Source organism: Mesoplodon densirostris, chromosome 3 (assembly GCF_025265405.1).
Source record: "Mesoplodon densirostris isolate mMesDen1 chromosome 3, mMesDen1 primary haplotype, whole genome shotgun sequence".
Lineage (NCBI taxonomy): Eukaryota > Metazoa > Chordata > Mammalia > Artiodactyla > Ziphiidae > Mesoplodon > Mesoplodon densirostris.
The window spans coordinates 122,776,490-122,793,841 of record NC_082663.1 but is presented as its reverse complement, the minus strand read 5'-3'; the positions used below and the strand labels follow the sequence as shown (position 1 = coordinate 122,793,841).

At 43.6% G+C, this 17,352-nt stretch overlaps 1 protein-coding gene across 6 annotated transcripts in view; it reads left to right on the top strand.

The window, feature by feature from the left end:
- The first annotated feature begins 13,717 nt into the window (after positions 1 to 13,717).
- NR3C1 (nuclear receptor subfamily 3 group C member 1) overlaps positions 13,718 to 17,352 on the top strand; it is a 125,764-nt gene continuing 122,129 nt past the window's right edge. The window contains exon 1 of one of the 6 annotated variants that reach the window (XM_060093560.1): positions 13,718 to 13,838. The gene's annotated coding sequence lies outside the window, so the exon portion shown is untranslated. The other 5 variants (XM_060093558.1, XM_060093563.1, XM_060093559.1 and 2 more) reach the window with 5 other exon arrangements.

Here is a 17,352-nt window from a genome sequence, read left to right as displayed (position 1 = left end):
GGAGAGAGTATCTATGTATCTATTATACATTTTACTGATATAAAGAATGCATATCACACAATTTACCAAAATGTAATAAAATATACAACACTTTTTTACAGTAAATTCTATCCATATATAACCCATTGATTTTCCCAGAATGGTTTCAGTGATTTTTGCCAAACTCTTGTATCCACAGTTAACCTACAGCTGCAATTCAATTAGGTTTGGCAAAAGCAGATCATGTTTGGTTAATATTCAATTCAGCAAAGAAGGTGCTCATACCACCAAAGTTCAAACATGAATGTTGGTGATTTCTTTACATTAATGGGCGAGATGAAAGTGAAACAACAAAGATGTACATTCGGACTACACTTTGTCAACAATATGAGTGCTTCTTTGCTGATCAGATAATAGTTTTCAAGTACTGGAAAAATATTTCCTCAATATTTTGTGTTATTCATAGAGGAACACACTTTGAATTTCAATCTTTACTGTTGAAATTTTCTCCTATCACTTTCTTAGGTTTAGACAATCAACACAATAAATCAAGCTCTGACTGGCAGTGTTTTCCAATGTCCATAGTGTAAATACTACACCATGAATGATTTCAAACTACTGAAATAACATTTCTGGATGCAAAGTTGGGAAGAGATGCTGTATCACACCAATTATATAGGATATCCATTATGCAGGATGGACAGAAATAACTTTAAAGCATAGATAATAGTAAAATAATTAAGAAGTGAAGTTTTGAACATTTATTACCATTCTTTTTAAAGTATTTTATTTAATTGTAAGTTTCTAAATAATTTCATTTTTAATCTTGGCCATGATGAACAACCGACTTACAGAATTCCTGAAAATTTAGCAATCAGCTCCCCAAGCTGGTACAGCTGGCTCCAGCACTCTTCTGAATTGTCACTCCTCTGCTCAAACTTTCAGGCTACCCACTGCACTGATTATCTGGGCAATGAGTAAAGAGAGGCAATGACAATTCTCAATAAAATTAATAAGTACTTTTGTTGTGATGAATTAACAATGAAAAAATTCTACACATCCCTCCCTGTTTTCCCAATCTTGGTGTTTAAAATCTCCTTTGTATGCATCATCCTGTTTGATTTACAGATTCCTGTGAGGTAGCAGGGGTAGATATCATTGTCCTTCTTTTACAAATAGAAAAGCAAGACTGAGAAGTGAATGACTGGCCCCAGCTGATTCAGTTAAGCCAGTGACAGAACTGGATTTCAAATTCAGGTCTCATATTGACAAACAAGAGGCTACAGAAAATTTAACTGACTAATACTGACATCAAATTTAAAAGTTGTAGGGCTTCCCTGATGGTGCAGTGGTTGAGAGTCCGCCTGCAGATGCAGGGGACGCGGGTTTGTGCCCCAGTCCGGGAAGATCCCACATGCCGCAGAGCGGCTGGGCCCGTGAGCCATGGCCGCTGAGCCTGCGCGTCTGGAGCCTGTGCTCCGCAACGGGGGAGGCCACAACAGTGAGAGGCCCCCGTACCGGAAAAAAAAAAATTTTTTTTAAAGTTGTAACCAATGTCCTTTTTAACACTTTGGAGTCTGATATAAAGTACATTCATATCCTGTTAAGGGACCCCACCCCCATGCCAAGGATGTTTTGATCTTTTAATGCCACTGTTTCTAACTTAGCTTAAAACAAAACAAAAGCCCAGGGTGACCTAATAAATAAATAAGGTGTAAGCACTAAAATGAAAATGTAGGTTTTCAGAAATGAGCTGAGAGTCCCACCTAGAAATGGAGCCAATTGAGACAATCTCTACCAAAGGAACACGGGATATGAAAGGAGATTAAATCAGAAGAGGAAGAAAGCTAATGACATAATGGCCAGCCACAAATGCCACAGATGAAAAACAAAGTACATAATACTTGTTACAATGATTCAGTGTGCTTGCTCTAATATCTCCAAACACTAAAAACATTACGTTCCTGCTCACTGCAACATTTATCTCATTTATCTGCTGATATTTACTTCAACTTTGAATCAGGTACTGCTTAGACTAAGTTCTGCTGGCATAAAGCATATAGACTTAACAGGACACTCAGAAGCATATCATGCATATGAGTACAAATTGTGATATTTTAGGTAGCTTATGATGAAATCATTGAAAGCATCATGAGAAACAGCAAAACACCAGGGCTGCTGATAACAATTTAACATTTCCCGGTTCATGTGAGAATGTTAATTCCAATTACAAAAAGAAGTACCAAAGTGGAATTCATTATGATTAAGAACTTGCTGTTCTATGTGTGAATTGTTTATAAAAGCCATGTCTGGTGTAAAATGCAAATATTGAAGCAGAGAGAAATGGGGCATTCGAAGCTCAGCTGGATTCCCTTGAACCTCTTACCTTCTAAAGTTAAACAAAAACAGCAGTTTTTCCCAAAGACAAGATACTATTTTAAAGAGACATCTGCTACCTATGATAGCTGTAGGAACACTTTTGTGTTTTTTTATAACATCTTTATTGGTGTATAATTGCTTTACAATGGTGTGTTAGTTTCTGCTTTATAACAAAGTGAATGACCTCTACGTATATCCCCATATCTCCTCCCTCTTGCATATCCCTCCCACCCTCCCTATCCCACCCCTCTAGGTGGTCACAAAGCACTGAGCTGATCTCCCTGTGCTGTGTGGCTGCTTCCCACTAGCTGTTTTACATTTGATAGTATATATAAATCCATGCCACTCTCGCACATCGTCCCAGCTTACCCTTCCCCCTCCCTGTGTCCTTAAGTCCATTCTCTACATCTGCGTCTTTATTCCTGTCCTGTCCCTAGGTTCTGCAGAAACTTTTTTTTTTTTTAGACTCCATATCTATGTGTTAGGATACAGTACTTATTTTTCTCTTTCTGACTTACTTCACTCTGTATGACAGACTCTAGGTCCATCCACCTCACTACAAATAATTTCGTTTCTTTTTATGGCTGAATACTATTCTATAGTATATATGTGCCACATCTTCTTTATCCATTCATCTGTCGATGGACACTTAGGTTGCTTCCATGTCATGGCTATTGTAAATAGAGCTGCAATGAACATTTTAGTACATGACTCTTTTTGAATTATGGTTTTCTCAGGGTTTATGCCCAGTAGTGGGATTGCTGGGTCAAATAGTAATTCTATTTTTAGTTTTTTAAGGAACCTCCATACTGTTCTCCATAGTAGCTGTATCAATTTACATTCCCACCAACAGTGAAAGAGGGTCCCCTTTTCTCCACACCCTCTCCAACATTTATTGTTTCTAGCTTTTTTGATAATGGCCATTCTGACTGGTGTGAGGTGATAACTCATTGTAGTTTTCATTTGCATTTCTCTAATGATTAATGATGTTGAGCATTCTTGCATGTGTTTGTTGGCAATCTGTATATCTTCCTTGGAGAAATGTCTATTTAGGTCTTCTGCCCATTTTTGGATTGGGTTTTTTTTTATATTCAGCTGCATTAGATGCTTGTAAATTTTGGAGATTAATCCTTTGTCAGTTGCTTCATTTGCAAATATTTTCTCCCATTCTGAAGTTTGTCCTTTTGTCTTGTTTATGGTTTCCTTTGCTGTGCAAAAGCTTTGAAGTTTCATTAGGTCCCATTTGTTTATTTTTGTGTTTATTTCCATTTCTCTAGGAGGTGGGTCAAAAAGGATCTTGCTGTGATTTATGTCAGAGTGTTCTGCCTATGTTTTCCTCTAAGAGTTTTATAGTGTCTGGCCTTACATTCAGGTCTTTAATCCATTTTGAGTTTATTTTTGTGTATGGTGTTAGGGAGTGTTCTAATTTCATTCTTTTACATGTAGCTGTCCAGTTTTCCCAGCACCACTTATTGAAGAGGCTGTCTTTTCTCCTTTGTACATTCTTGCCTCCTTTATCAAAAATAAGGTAACCATATGTCTGTGGGTTTATCTCTAGGCTTTCTGTCCTGTTCCACTGATCTACATTTCTGTTTTTGTGCCAGTACCATACTGTCTTAATTACTGTAGCTTTGTAGTATAGTCTGAAGTCCAGGAGCCTGATTCCTCCAGCTCCATGTTTCTTTCTCAAGATTTCTTTGGCTATTCGGGGTCTTCTGTGTTTCCATACAAATTGTGAAACTTTTTGTTCTAGTTCTGTGAAAAATGCCATTGATAGTTTTTTTTTTTTTTTTTTTTTTTCTTTTTGCGGTATGCGGGCCTCTCACTGTTGTGGCCTCTCCCGTTGTGGAGCACAGGCTCCGGATGCGCAGGCCCAGCGGCCATGGCTCACGGGCCCAGCCGCTCCGCGGCATATGGGATCCTCCCAGACCGGGGCACGAACCCGTATCCCCTGCATCGGCAGGCGGACTCTCAACCACTGCGCCACCAGGGAGGCCCCCATTGATAGTTTGATAGGGATTGCATTGAATCTGTAGATTGCTTTGGGTAGTATAGTCATTTTTTTTATAGTGTTTATTTTTACTTGTTGACAGTTTGCTTTATTTATTTATTTATTTATTTTTGGCTGTGTTGGGTCTTCGTTTCTGTGCGAGGGCTTTCTCTAGTTGTGGAGAGCGGGGGCCACTCTTCATCGCGGTGCACAGGCCTCTCACTATCGCGGCCTCTCTTGTTGCGGAGCACAGGCTCCAGGCGCGCAGGCTCAGTAATTTTGGCTCACGGGCCCAGTTGCTCCGCGGCATGTGGGATCTTCCCAGACCGGGGCACGAACCCGTGTCCCCTGCATCGGCAGGCAGACTCTCAACCACTGCGCCACCAGGGAAGCCCAAGTATAGTCATTTTTATAGTGTTGATTCTTCCAATCCAAGAACATGGTATATCTCTCCATCTGCTTGTATCATCTTTAATTTCGTTCATCAGTGTCTTAGAGTTTTCTGCATACAGGTCTTTTGTCTCTTTAGGTAGGTTTATTCCTAGATATTTTATTCTTTTTGTTGCAGTGGTAAATGGGAGTGTTTCCTTAATTTCTCTTTCAGATTTTTCATCATTAGTGTATAAGAATGCAAGAAATTTCTGTGCATTAATTTTGTATCCTGCTATTTTACCAAATTCATTGATTAGCTCTAGTAGTTTTCTGGTAGCATCTTTAGAATTCTCTATGTATAGTGTCATGTCATCTGCAAACAGTGACAGCTTTACTTCTTCTTTTCCAATTTGTATTCATTTCTTCTTCTTCTATGATTGCTGTGGCTAAAACTTCCAAATCTATGTTGAGTAATAATGGTGAGAGTGGACAACTTTGTCTTGTTCCTGATCTTAGTGGAAATGGTTTCATTTTTTTACCATTGAGAATGATGTTGGCTGTGGGTTTGTCATATATGGCCTTTTTTATGTTGAAGTAGATTCCCTCTATGCCTACTTTCTGGAAAGTTTTTATCATAAATTGGTGTTGAATTTAGTCAAAGTTTTTTCTACATCTATTGAGATGATCATATGGTTTTGATCCTTCAGTTTGTTAATATGGTGTATCACATTGATTGATTTGCATATATTGAAGAATCCTTGCATTCCTGGGATAAACCCCACTTGATCATGGTGCATGATCCTTTTAACGTGCTGTTGGACTCTGTTTGCTAGTATTTTGCTGAGGATTCTTGCATTCATGTTCATCAGTGATATTGGCCTGTAATTTTCTTTTATTGTGACATCTTTGTCTGGTTTTGGTATCAGGGTGATGGTGGCCTCTTAGAGTAAGTTTGGAGTGTTCCTCCCTCTGCTCTATTTTGGAAGAGTTTGAGAAGGACAGGTCTTAGCTCTTCTCTAAATATTTGATAGAATTCACCTGTGAAGCCATCTGGTCCTGGGCTTTTGTTTGTTGGAAGACTTTTAATCACCGTCTCAATTTCAGTGCTTGTGATTGGTCTATTTATATTTTCTACTTCTTCCTGGTTCAGTCTCGGAAGGTTGTGCTATTCTAAGAATTTGTCCATTTCTTCCAGGTTGTCCATTTTATTGGCATAGAGTTGCTTGTAGTAATCTCTCATGATCCTTTGTATTTCTGCAGTGTCAGTTGTTACTTCTCCTTTTTCATTTCTACTTCTATTGATTTGAGTCTTCTCCCTATTTTTCTTGATGAGTCTGGCTAATGGTTTATCAATTTTGTTTATCTTCTCAAAGAACCAGCTTTTAGTTTTATTGATCTTTGCTATTGTTTCCTTCATTTCTCCTTCATTTATTTCATTTATTTCTGATCTGATTTATGATTTTTTTTCCTCTGCTAACTTTGGGGTTTTTTGTTCTTCTTTCTCTAATTGCTTTAGGTGTAAGGTTAGGTTGTTTGAGATGTTTCTTGTTTCTTGAGGTAGGATTGTATTGCTGTAAACTTCCCTCTTAGAACTGCTTTTGCTGCATCCCATAGGGTTTGGGTCGTTGTGTTTTCCTTGTCATTTGTTTCTAGGTATTTCTTGATTTCCTCTTTGATTTCTTCAGTGATCTCTTGGTTATTTCGTAATATATTGTTTAGCCTCCATGTGTTTCTATTTTCTACAGATTTTTTTCCTATAATTGATATCTACTCTTGTAGCCTTGTGGTTGGAAAAGATACCTGATACAATTTCAGTTTTCTTATATTTACCAAGGCTTGCTTTGTGATGCAGGCTATGATCTTTCCTGGAGAATGTTCCATGAGCACTTGAGAAGAAAGTGTATTCTATTGTTTTTGAATGGAATGTCCTATAAATATCAATTAAGTCTATCCTGTTTAGTGTATTATTTAAAGTTTGTATTTCCTTATTTGTTTTCATTTTGGATGATCTGTCCAATGATGAAAGTGGGGTGTTAAAGTCCTCTACTATGATTGTGTAACTGTTGATTTCCCCTTTTATGGCTGTTAGTATTTGCCTTATGTATTGAGGTGCTCCTATGTTGGGTGCATACATATTTACAATTGTTATAACTTCTTCTTGGATTGGTCCCTTGATCATTATGTAGTGTCCTTCCTTGTCTCTTGTAATAATCTTTATTTTAAAGTTTATTTTGTCTGATATGAGAATTGCTACTCCAGCTTTCTTTTGATTTCCATTTGCATGGAATATCTTTTTCCATCCCCTCACTTTCAGTCTGTATGTGTCCCTAGGTCTGAAGTGGGTCTCTAGTAGACAGCATATATACAGGTGTTTTTTTTTTTTTTTTTTGTATCTATTCAGCCAGTCTTTGTCTTTTGGTGGGAGCATTTAATCCATTTACATTTAAGGTAATTATCGATATGTATGTTCCTCTTACCATTTTCTTGTTTGGGGTTTCTTATTGTAGGTCTTTTCCTTCTCTTGTGTTTCCTGCCTAGAGAAGTTCCTTTAGCATTTGTTTTAAAGCTGGTTTGTTGGTGCTGAATTCTCTTAGCTTTTGCTTGTCTGTTAAGGTTTTAATTTCTCTGTTGAAGCTGAATGAGATCCTTGCTGAGTAATCTTGGGTGTAGGTTTTTCCCTTTCATCACTTTAAATATGTCCTGCTACTCCGTTCTGGCTTGCAGAGTTTCTGCTGAAAGATCAGCTGTTAACCTTATGGGGATTCCTTTGTATGTTATTTGTTGTTTTTCCCTTTCTGCTTTTAATATTTTTTCTTTGTATTGAATTTTTGCTAGTTTGATTAATATGTGTCTTGGTGTGTTTCTCCTTGGATTTATCCTGTATGGGACTCTCTGTGCTTCCTGGGCTCGACTGTTTCCTTTCCCATATTGGGGAAGTTTTCAACTGTAATCTCTTCAAATATTTTCTCAGTCCCTTTCTTTTTCTCTTCTTCTTCTGGGACCCCTATAATTCAAATATTGGTGCATTTAATGTTGTCCCAGAGATCTCTCAGATTGTTCTCAATTCTTATCATTCTTTTTTCTTTATTCTGCTCTGTGGTAATTATTTCTACTCTTTTATCTCCAGGTCAGTTACGTGTTCTTCTGCCTCAGTTATTCTGCTATTGATTCCTTCTAGAGAATTTTTAATATCATTTATTGTGTTGTTCATCATTGTTTGTTTGCTCGTTAGTTCTTCTAGGTCCTTGTTAAACGTTTCTTGTATTTTCTCCATTCTATTTCCAAGATTTTGGATCATCTTTACTATCATTACTCTGAATTCAGTTTCAGCTAGACTGCCTATTTCCTCTTCATTTGTTTGGTCTGGTGGGTTTTTAACCTTGCTCCTTCATCTGCTGTGTGTTTCTCTGTCCTCTCATTTTGCTTAACTTACTGTGTTTGGGGTCTCCTTTTCACAGGCTGCAGGTTCGTAATCCCCGTTTTTTTTTGGTGTCTGCCCCCAGTGGCTAAGGTTGGTTCAGTGTGTTGTGTAGGCTTCCTGGTGGAGGGGACTAGTGCCTGTGTTCTGGTGGATGTGCCTGGATCTTGTCTTTCTGCTGGGAAGGACCACGTCTGGTGGTGTGTTTTGGGGTGTCTGTGAACTTAGTATAATTTTAGGCAGCCTTTCTGCTAATGGGTAGGGTTGTGTTCCTGTCTTGCTAGTTGTTTGGCATAGGGTGTCCAGCACTGTAGTTCACTGGTCATTGAGTGGAGCTAGGTCTTAGCATTGAGATGGAGATCTCTGGGAGAGCTTTTGCCGTTTGATATTACATGGAGCCGGGAGGTCTCTGGTGGACCAATGTCCTGAAGTTGGCTCTCCCACCTCAGAGGCACAGGCCTGACACCTGGCTGTAGCACCAAGACCCTGTCAGCCACACGGCAATGAGATGTCCTGGTCAAACGGGGTCCCAGCTGATTCTGAACAGAACCATGAGACACACAGAGACATTCCAGGGACAGTTTTTTTTAAGTAAATTCTGACAACCCACACAAGATGCTCGTGTTGGCTTAATATAAATTTAACATATTCAATGAACTATCATTCAAAATTATTAATACATACAAAAATGATAAAAATTTATTTGATTCCAATTTTCATTTAATATCATAGATCTAAAGTGGGGTGAGGGATAGGAGGATAGAATAAATGGAAACTACAGCCACAACAAGGAATCATGGGCTATTGGAAAATAAGTTACAAGGTCTCCTTATGTCAAAGGAAATATGTGTGATAAACAACAGTAAAGGTGGGAATGAATGTGGTATACGCTGTGCTCTTTCTTCATCAGGCTGTTTCTTAAATGAAACTGCTGAATGCATTCATCTCAAGTAATCCAGGTTCTCCATTCTCCCTGGAAAACATACTGATTGATGCAGGGCAGGCTGAACACTGGGGCCAAGATTACTTCCTATACTCCACACATTGCTGTTCCCACCAGTTATGCTCTATGCTTACTAAAACTTCCTGGTGTTTTGGGAGTTTTTTTCCCCAAAAAATGTTTATTCCATTTGTGTCATTCTTGTAATTACTCGATTTAATTAAATATTAAGTAAAATGATGAAATATGGGTAATAGAAGAAATAGTTGTTGTTCTATAAAATCTAAATAGAAAAACGCCCTATAAATAATTGCTGTCAAACTAGGTGGATGGAAGACTACTTTAAAAGATTGTGGCAAGGGCAGGGGGATGAACCATAAAAATTTAGAAATCTACACTCATTTTGTAAGTATTTTAATTTGTTGCTCTTTAAAGAAAACTGGGGAAATAGTAATACTACATATGAATAATAATTGCTAACGATGATTGAACACTTAATATAACCCAGGAATTAGTCTAAGCTCTTCACATATATCGAACTTGTTTACTGTTTATAATAACTTGAATTAATAGTGTTATCATCCCCATTTTATAGATGATGAAAACTGAGGCACAGAGAGTTCGGTTGCCCAAGGTTACATTCTTCATAGAGGTGGTGGAGGCCAGCCAGCCAGTCTGGCTCTTAACAGCTATGCTGTACTGATGCCATCTGGGTACAGTTTATACATGAATGAAAACACGGAATGCCAGTCAGTGGGCTCCCCAAAGCTTTAGACCTTCATCAGAGGATTAGAAAATAAATGTTCAATCACAGGTTGTAGGTTTTAAAGCTTAAAATTTCCAAGTATAATTTTTTTTTACCATTTCCTTGCTTTAACTTTTTTTTTTAACTGACTTTTTAATTAAATTAAATACCAGTCCAATCCCATCAGTGAGAAGGTTTTGCCTTCTACAAAGGGGCAAGTGAAAACGGTGGTCTTAAATACATACCAGAATGGGAGTTGAGATCTGTGTACACTGGCATAGGGATTTACTGTAGATACTTGAGCAGGAACATGACAGGATTTAATTGATTTGGAGGAGTAATCTGGCAGTGAGGCCTGGATTATTTTAATAGAAATGATACAAGAGATGAACAAAATGGGAGAACTCACTTGGATAATATATCAACTGCTGTATAAATGTAAAAAGTGGTTTGGTTACTATTCAGGTTTAAGGTTTTATTGACCTTAGGATACAGTCTCAGGCCCTTTCCATTCCTTCCTTCCTTCCTTCATTCACTCATTCATTTAACAAATATCCACTGGGCACCTACTATGTGCTAGTGATATAGCGATGAAAAAGACAGACACAGGCTCTGCCACCACAGGGCTTTTATATTCTAGTGGAGGACACAGAAATTTAACAAATGAATCCAGAAATAACAAACTATCACTGTAATGTTCTACCAAAGTAAAGTACAGGACAGTATAGGAACAAACAGTAATAGGTCTTTGTTTGTTTTAGGAAGGAGTACTCAGGTGTTTAAACATAAGACAGTTAAACTGAGGATCTTGAGTACTACCTGTACACATTTCATTAACTCATTTGGCCTCCACAACAATTCAGTAAAAGCGATATTATGACTAGTTGACTGAATGTTTTATTATAACTACGTACTGGTCTCTGTTGTAGGAGTGGGACATATAGCAATGAACAAGACAGAAAAGGTTCTTGCCTTGATGGAGTTTGGATATATTACCTTCATTCTCACCTTTGCTTCTGAGACAATCAAATATATTCCCCCTCAGATGGGGATTCATCCTATTTCTTCTCCTGTAGTAATTATAACTTCCCAGGGTTACAGATTAGTTATTTTCATATCTACAGATGTAAGATAGTATATATAAAACACTTTCAATGGTGCCTGGCAGATAGTAGAAGTTCAATAAATATTAACTACTGTTAGAATTGCTGTTATTATTACAGTGCTTAATCTCATGTCTTTTCTGGTACACTGGATTTCATTTCTTGAATTAAATTCCATACACACTTATTGCAAGCCTATCATGGAATTTACATACTCTTTCATGGAAGTTACAAGATCAGTGAAGAAAAATCCCTTTAATATTGTCTATTTCTATCCTCCATGCTTAGCTGTGTGATCTTGGATACACCTCAAGCTCTGTAAGCCTCAGTTTCCTCATGTTGAAAAATTAGAGTAATACCTATCTATTCAGCTATTGTCAGAAGTGGGCAGCAGACGTGTGTGTATGTGTGTGTTGGGTTAATCAATAAATGTTAGCCATAAAGCAGAATTCTAACTCTGAAAAGCAAACACTGGGCTAATCTACAGTTTGTGCATGCTTTCAAATGAACATGCAAGACTAAAGAATGAGAGTTTTTTCTATCAAATTAAAAAATTAACAGGCATATTTAGACCACTGAAAAGAAAAAATCAGGAAAATTCCACACTTTTGCTCCATTGAGAGTGTTTTCAAGGGCGATTTTTAATTTGAAATGATGTGTCCTCTCCCATTTTAAAGTGATCCACTGGACCTGCAGGAAAAAATGAGTGGGGAGAAAGTTAATTGGGAACTCTTATAAAAGCAGATGTTTAAAAGCAGGGTATCCACCACCTACAATGTGAACAGGTAAGAGAGATGAGGTGGGGTTTTTTTTTTTTTTTTTTTTTTTTCTTTTTGCGGTATGCGGGCCTCTCACTGTTGTGGCCTCTCCCGTTGCGGAGCACAGGCTCCGGATGCGCAGGCCCAGCGGCCACGGCTCACGGGCCCAGCCGCTCCGCGGCACACGGGATCCTCCCAGACCGGGGCACGAACCCGCATCCCCTGCATCGGCAGGCGGACTCTCAACCACTGCGCCACCAGGGAGGCCCGAGGTGGGTTTTTTTAGAGCACAGATTCAACTATGAAATAGGTTTATGGTATGGGAAGAGGTACTTAATTAGGTATCTGTTATGGTCCCTTTACATATATATGTACAAATTATTATATATAATATACTACATATATAAATAGTGCCTACTATAACTTCTAAGCAGATGTACAAGGATGATCATTTCAGTACGTTAACTCATTTTTAAAACATGCGTAGCATATTATGTATTGTAGGTTTGATTTTTTTTTTCATGAAGCTGTTGGTTGTTTGGGGACCCAATGCAGTAAAGACATCTGATTTTAGTATTTGAGACTCGGAAGGTAGGACACCTGGCAAGTAGGGAAAGTAGCGTTCTCGAGGCAATTCTCATTTAGTATCCACTATAAGCACCCAAGACAGGGGCCTCCCTCCAGTTGACTTAAACCAAGGGAAAGAAAAGAGGAGTCGTCTCGTCTGTATCCAGAGGGGTTTTGTTAACAACTGGGTTGCTCAGCGCCCTTCATAAAAATTCCCCTGGCTGAGGGTTCTACCAGCCAGGGTTGGCTGAGGGTTGGCAAAGGTCTTGGTTCCCCTCTCTTCCGAGGCTGTGAGCGTATCTTCCTTTGCCAAGATGGCGGCCCTGGCATCATCTGGAGGCGGCCCGCGCAGATCGCCTCTGGGCAGGCGGCTCGCTAATAGCCTAATTTTCTCCCATCATCTCGAACGACACACGGGGCAGCGCCTACACCCCCAGAACCGAGAAAGGGCGACCTAGGCCGCCCGGTAGCGAGAACCTTGGCCAAGATGGTGGACGCGCGGCCGGGCGGTGTCAGCTGCCTTTACCAAGATGGCGGCAGGCGGCTTCCGGCACGCACTCCCCCCAAATCCTCTGCAAGATGTCAGGGGAGAGCAGCCGCCGCCAGTCTGAGCGCGGCCGGGGGAGAGAGTGGCTGCGGCCGAGCGCCCGGGCAGGGCTAGGTGGAGCTGCGGCAGCCTCCGCCCCCGGCTGCAGCTGGCAAGCGCTGTCACCTGTGGGGTCGCAAAAGTTACCTCCCCAAACCCTAAAGCAACGCAGCACAACCTTTCTCCGAGTCACACAAATCATAATTTGTGCCGCCCAAGGTAGGAGGCTCGATCCCGGCGTCGCCCAAGTCCTCCGGACGCGGCGAGCTGGGGAAGGGGGCTGGGGCGGGGGCCTCCGGCGCGGACTCCTCTCGCCCCACTCCCCTCTCGTTGGGGACAGGCCACGTGTTTCCCTCGGACAGAGGGGGAGGCGCGTAACGGGAAGAGCTGGAAGGAGTTTAATGCTGACATTTTAAAGCTGCGTGTGTTCTGTTTTATTTGGAGGGATGGGGGTCCCACGAACACGAAGGGGTGGGCGACGCATTGAGGCGAGTGCAGCAAATGTCAAGAGTCGGGGGAGGGGCCTCAGCGGGAAACTTGGACGTGGGCCCCGAAGGGGGTGGAAGGAGAGGTCAGGAGTTGGGGTGGGGGGAAGGAGGGCGTACTGTGCAAGCAACTTACTGTTTCGCTTGCAACTTGCTTTTAAGCCTGCCACCTCCCGCTTTCTTTAAAAATAATAATTTAAAAATGCAAAGAAATCCACTTCGCTGGAGGTTTTGCATTTGGCGTGCAACTTCCTTCAAGTGTAAGCGCGCTAGGAGGGAGGGAGGGATGGGGGTTGAACTTGGCAGGCGGTGCCTCCTTCTGCCGCCGCCGCTGCCGCCGCCGCCGCCTCACAGGCTCGGAGAAGAGGGTGGGGGACAGTCGGGGCGCAGGGGAGGGTGGGTTCTGCTTTGCAACTTCTCTCCCGGTGCGAGCACGCGGCGGCGGCTGCAGACTGGGCCGCCCAGATGATGCGGGGGTGGGGGACCCGCCGGCACGCGACTCCCCCCCGGCCCAGAGTATGTATGCGCCGACCCCCTTCCCTGCCCTCCCCTCCCTGAAGCCTCCCCAGAGGGCGTGTCTGGCCGTCCGGCCCTACGAGGGGCCGAGACGCCGCTGCACCGTTTCCGTGCAACCCTGTAGCCTCGTGCGAAGTGACACACTTCGCTCAACTCGGCCCGGGGGCGGCGGCGCGGACCACCCTCGCGGCTCTGCTGCGGGCCGCGCCCCGGCTCCCCCAGCCAGCCCGCTGTTACCCGCAGGGGCGCTGACGGTTGCCGCCGAGGGACCGGCGAGTCGGGAGGAGTGGGTCGGGAGTCGCGGAGCTGGGCTGGGGCGGGAAGGAGCAGCGAGAAGAGAAACTAGAGAAACTCGGCTTCCCTCCGAAGCCCGCCCCAGAAAGACCAGGTCGGCCCCCGCCGCCACCTCCTCTCCTTTTTCCTGGGGGGTGAGGGGTGGGGGGCGAGGAGAAGCCTCGCGCGCCCGGGAGGCAGCCTCGGCAGGGGCCGTGCCGGGGGGCAGCGGGCGGGCAGGCGCCGTCGCGGCCGGGGTGGCGGGGCCCTCGCGGAGGGCGTGGGGGCGGGGGCCGCGGCCGCCCCTGCAGTTGCCTAGCGTCGCCAACAGGTTGCACCGTTCCCCGCGCCGCCGCGCGGCCCCTCGGGCGGGGAGCGGCCGGGGGTGGGGTGGGAGCGCGTGTGTGTGCGAGTGTGTGCGCGCCGCGGCGCCGCCTCCGCCCGCCCCCCGCTCGGTCCCGCTCGTCTGCAGCGGCCGGGCGGCCCTTTCGCGTGTCCGCGCTGCCTCCCCTCCTCCTCCTCCTCCATTTTGCGAGCTCGAGTCTGTGACGGGAGCCCCAGTCACCACCCGCCCGTCGGGGACGGATTCTAGTGGGTGGAAAGAGACGCCGCAGCCGGAGCGGCGGGAGCGGCGGGGCGCCGGCACGGAGGACGCGCGCCCGAGAGCCCCGGCCCGCGAAGACGGGCGCGGGGCGGGGAACTGGCTTGTCAGCCGGGAAATGGGAGACTTTCTCAAATAGGGGCTCTCCCCTCCCCCCATGGAGAAGGGGGCGGCTGTTTACTTCCTTTTTTTTAGAGAAAAAAAATCTCTCGCTCCCGCTCCTCCTGCTTTCACACGCTAAGTTGTTTATCTCGGCTGCGGTGGGAGCGGCGGACGGTGTGGGGTGATTGGCGCCGCCGGCAGAGGTAAGGGGAGGGGAGGGGAGGGCCGGGGGCTGGGCCCCCACGGGCGCTCGCTCCCCGAGGTGCGGACCGGGGCCGGGAGGCCGGCTCGGGGGCGCCGCGGGAGCCTGCAAAGTTTTATTAGCTTCGGCTAGTGGGGGTGGGGGCTGGCGAGGGCCGGGGGACGGTGACGACAGGGCAGCGCGCGGGTGACAGCGCTGGCCTCTTCCTCTCCCTGGACCGCCGTCCCCTGGCCGAGGGGGAGGAACCCGAGCTCTCTGCGAGTGGAGCCTCGTCGAGCCGTCCGGGTTTCCAGGCTCTTGTTCGCTGGTGAGGAATCCTGGTCTCTCTCTCTCTTTTTTTTCCCTTCTTCCCCAAGTCCCTTTTCTTTTCCCTCCCAGGGGGCCTCCCAGACACCCATTTTTTTGGTGAACGCTGAGCCGCGTCTAAATCCTGCTCGCCCGACTCTGTCCGCTCCACCCTAGAGCGCCCGAGCGCGAGCAGGGTTTGTGTCGAGGCTCCAGCGCGTCTCCTTTCTGGCGGACGCGCAGGGGTGTGTGTGAGTGTGTATGTGTGCGCGCGTGTACACACGCAGGGGGCTGACAGCCTGCTACTCGGAGACTTCGGCCAGGGCTGGTGTTATCTGGTGGAAGTGGGCGTGTCGGAGAAAGAACTCAACAGGTCTGGACACATTTCTCTTTTAACCTCGCGCTTTTTTCTACACCCCCCCCCCCCGCGAGGGTTTGTTCTTTAGCGCTTGGCATCACTTCGCTCCTGACGTTTTGAAGTGGCCCCTTTTAGAAGACCCTCCCTAACCATAATAGTTTCGTGATGCGATTTTTGACAAGCGCTAGTCGGACGTTTTGAGGTTGCAGACTTGGTAATTGCAGCCTTGTAATGCCGCTTAAGACCCCTTGGCATGGTTCATTAAGGCCAATTACTGTGACACGGCTATTTGCAATTTAAACGGGGGGATAAAATCGTTTGAGGGATCGTTTCGTTTTATTAAGTATTGTTTTGGTTTCGAGTTTGAAGGCAGCTGTCAAAGTGGCGTGGAAATTCATTAGGCTCCATTTGATACCTTGTGTTTAGAGATCGTTATCAGCTAAACACGGCGGAGGGGCGGGGAGATAAGCAGTTTACCCTCAAGATTTGTAGTGGCACGTCCCCACCTCTCTGTCTACCTTCATCACGCTCCACTTTTAGCGAGGGCCAGTGAAGTTTATGCTTCTTAAAGTCTCTGTACGGGAAAAGTTTCCTTTCATTGGACAGGATTTGACTATACTGTCGCAAATATGCCTATCAAAGTCTCTGCCCGCCTCTTAAAACATATTGATTGTCGACAGTCTTCTAGCCACCTAACCCTCTTGAGAGTAGGCTCAGAATTAGGATAGGTGAAGGTTTAGAGTGCAGGGAGGATTATTCTGAGCATTGTATTATGTTTTATTTTACTTGGATTTATATGAATGTGATTTTACAGTTCTGGGGGTTTTTTTCCCTTTGTTTTTCAATACTTCGATATTTGGAAAGGAAAAATCTTAATTTAGAGACATAATAGTATTTCATACTGAAGGTCTTAAGCAGTTTTAAAAGAAAATGTAGCTTCATCTAGATTTTATTGTGTTCTAAGCGTTTGAGAGAGCTATATTTCTTATACCGTATTTTAAAAAATTGTAATGAGAAGCTACTACACATTCTTTTGTAAATCTAAATTTTAGTTAGCCTGTATACAGTGTGTTTCATTTCATGTGTCCAAATTTGAAAGCAGGCACTATTAGGCACATTCAGTAAGAAATACGGGTTTAAAATAGGAGCCTTTTCCTACCCTATTGGAAGATGAGCAGACCATCATTGTTTATCTTCCAAGTAAAATGCATGGTTCACTAGTAGGTTGTACTAAAAGGTTTGGATGTGTGACCAGCCGGTAGGAGAGGAATTGGGAGTAATTAGAGATAGAGAATTCTAGCATAGTGTTTATCAGATTTTATGTTTATTAGTTCTCAGAAAAGCCAACAGCCTTGACTGGTTGAAAAGAGGTGGGAATTTCAATGATCATACTTCCTTTTTTTTAATTAAATACTTTGACATCAACTTGAACCTTCAGAATAATCAGATGTAATGAATTATAATGTCTGTGATTAACAAAGTTACCAATTTGTGAGTGGCAGTATGAATAGCCAAGCTTAGTTTGATACAGTTTTGTTCTCAGCTGTGCAAATGGACTGCATTGTACTTTTAAATGTGGCACTGAATGCGAGCAGGAGACACGGCTTTTATATTATGGAAGACAGAATCTACTCTTCTGATAACAAGGAATTAGATTCGGAATTAACTAAAAGGTTCATTTAACAGGCTCTTA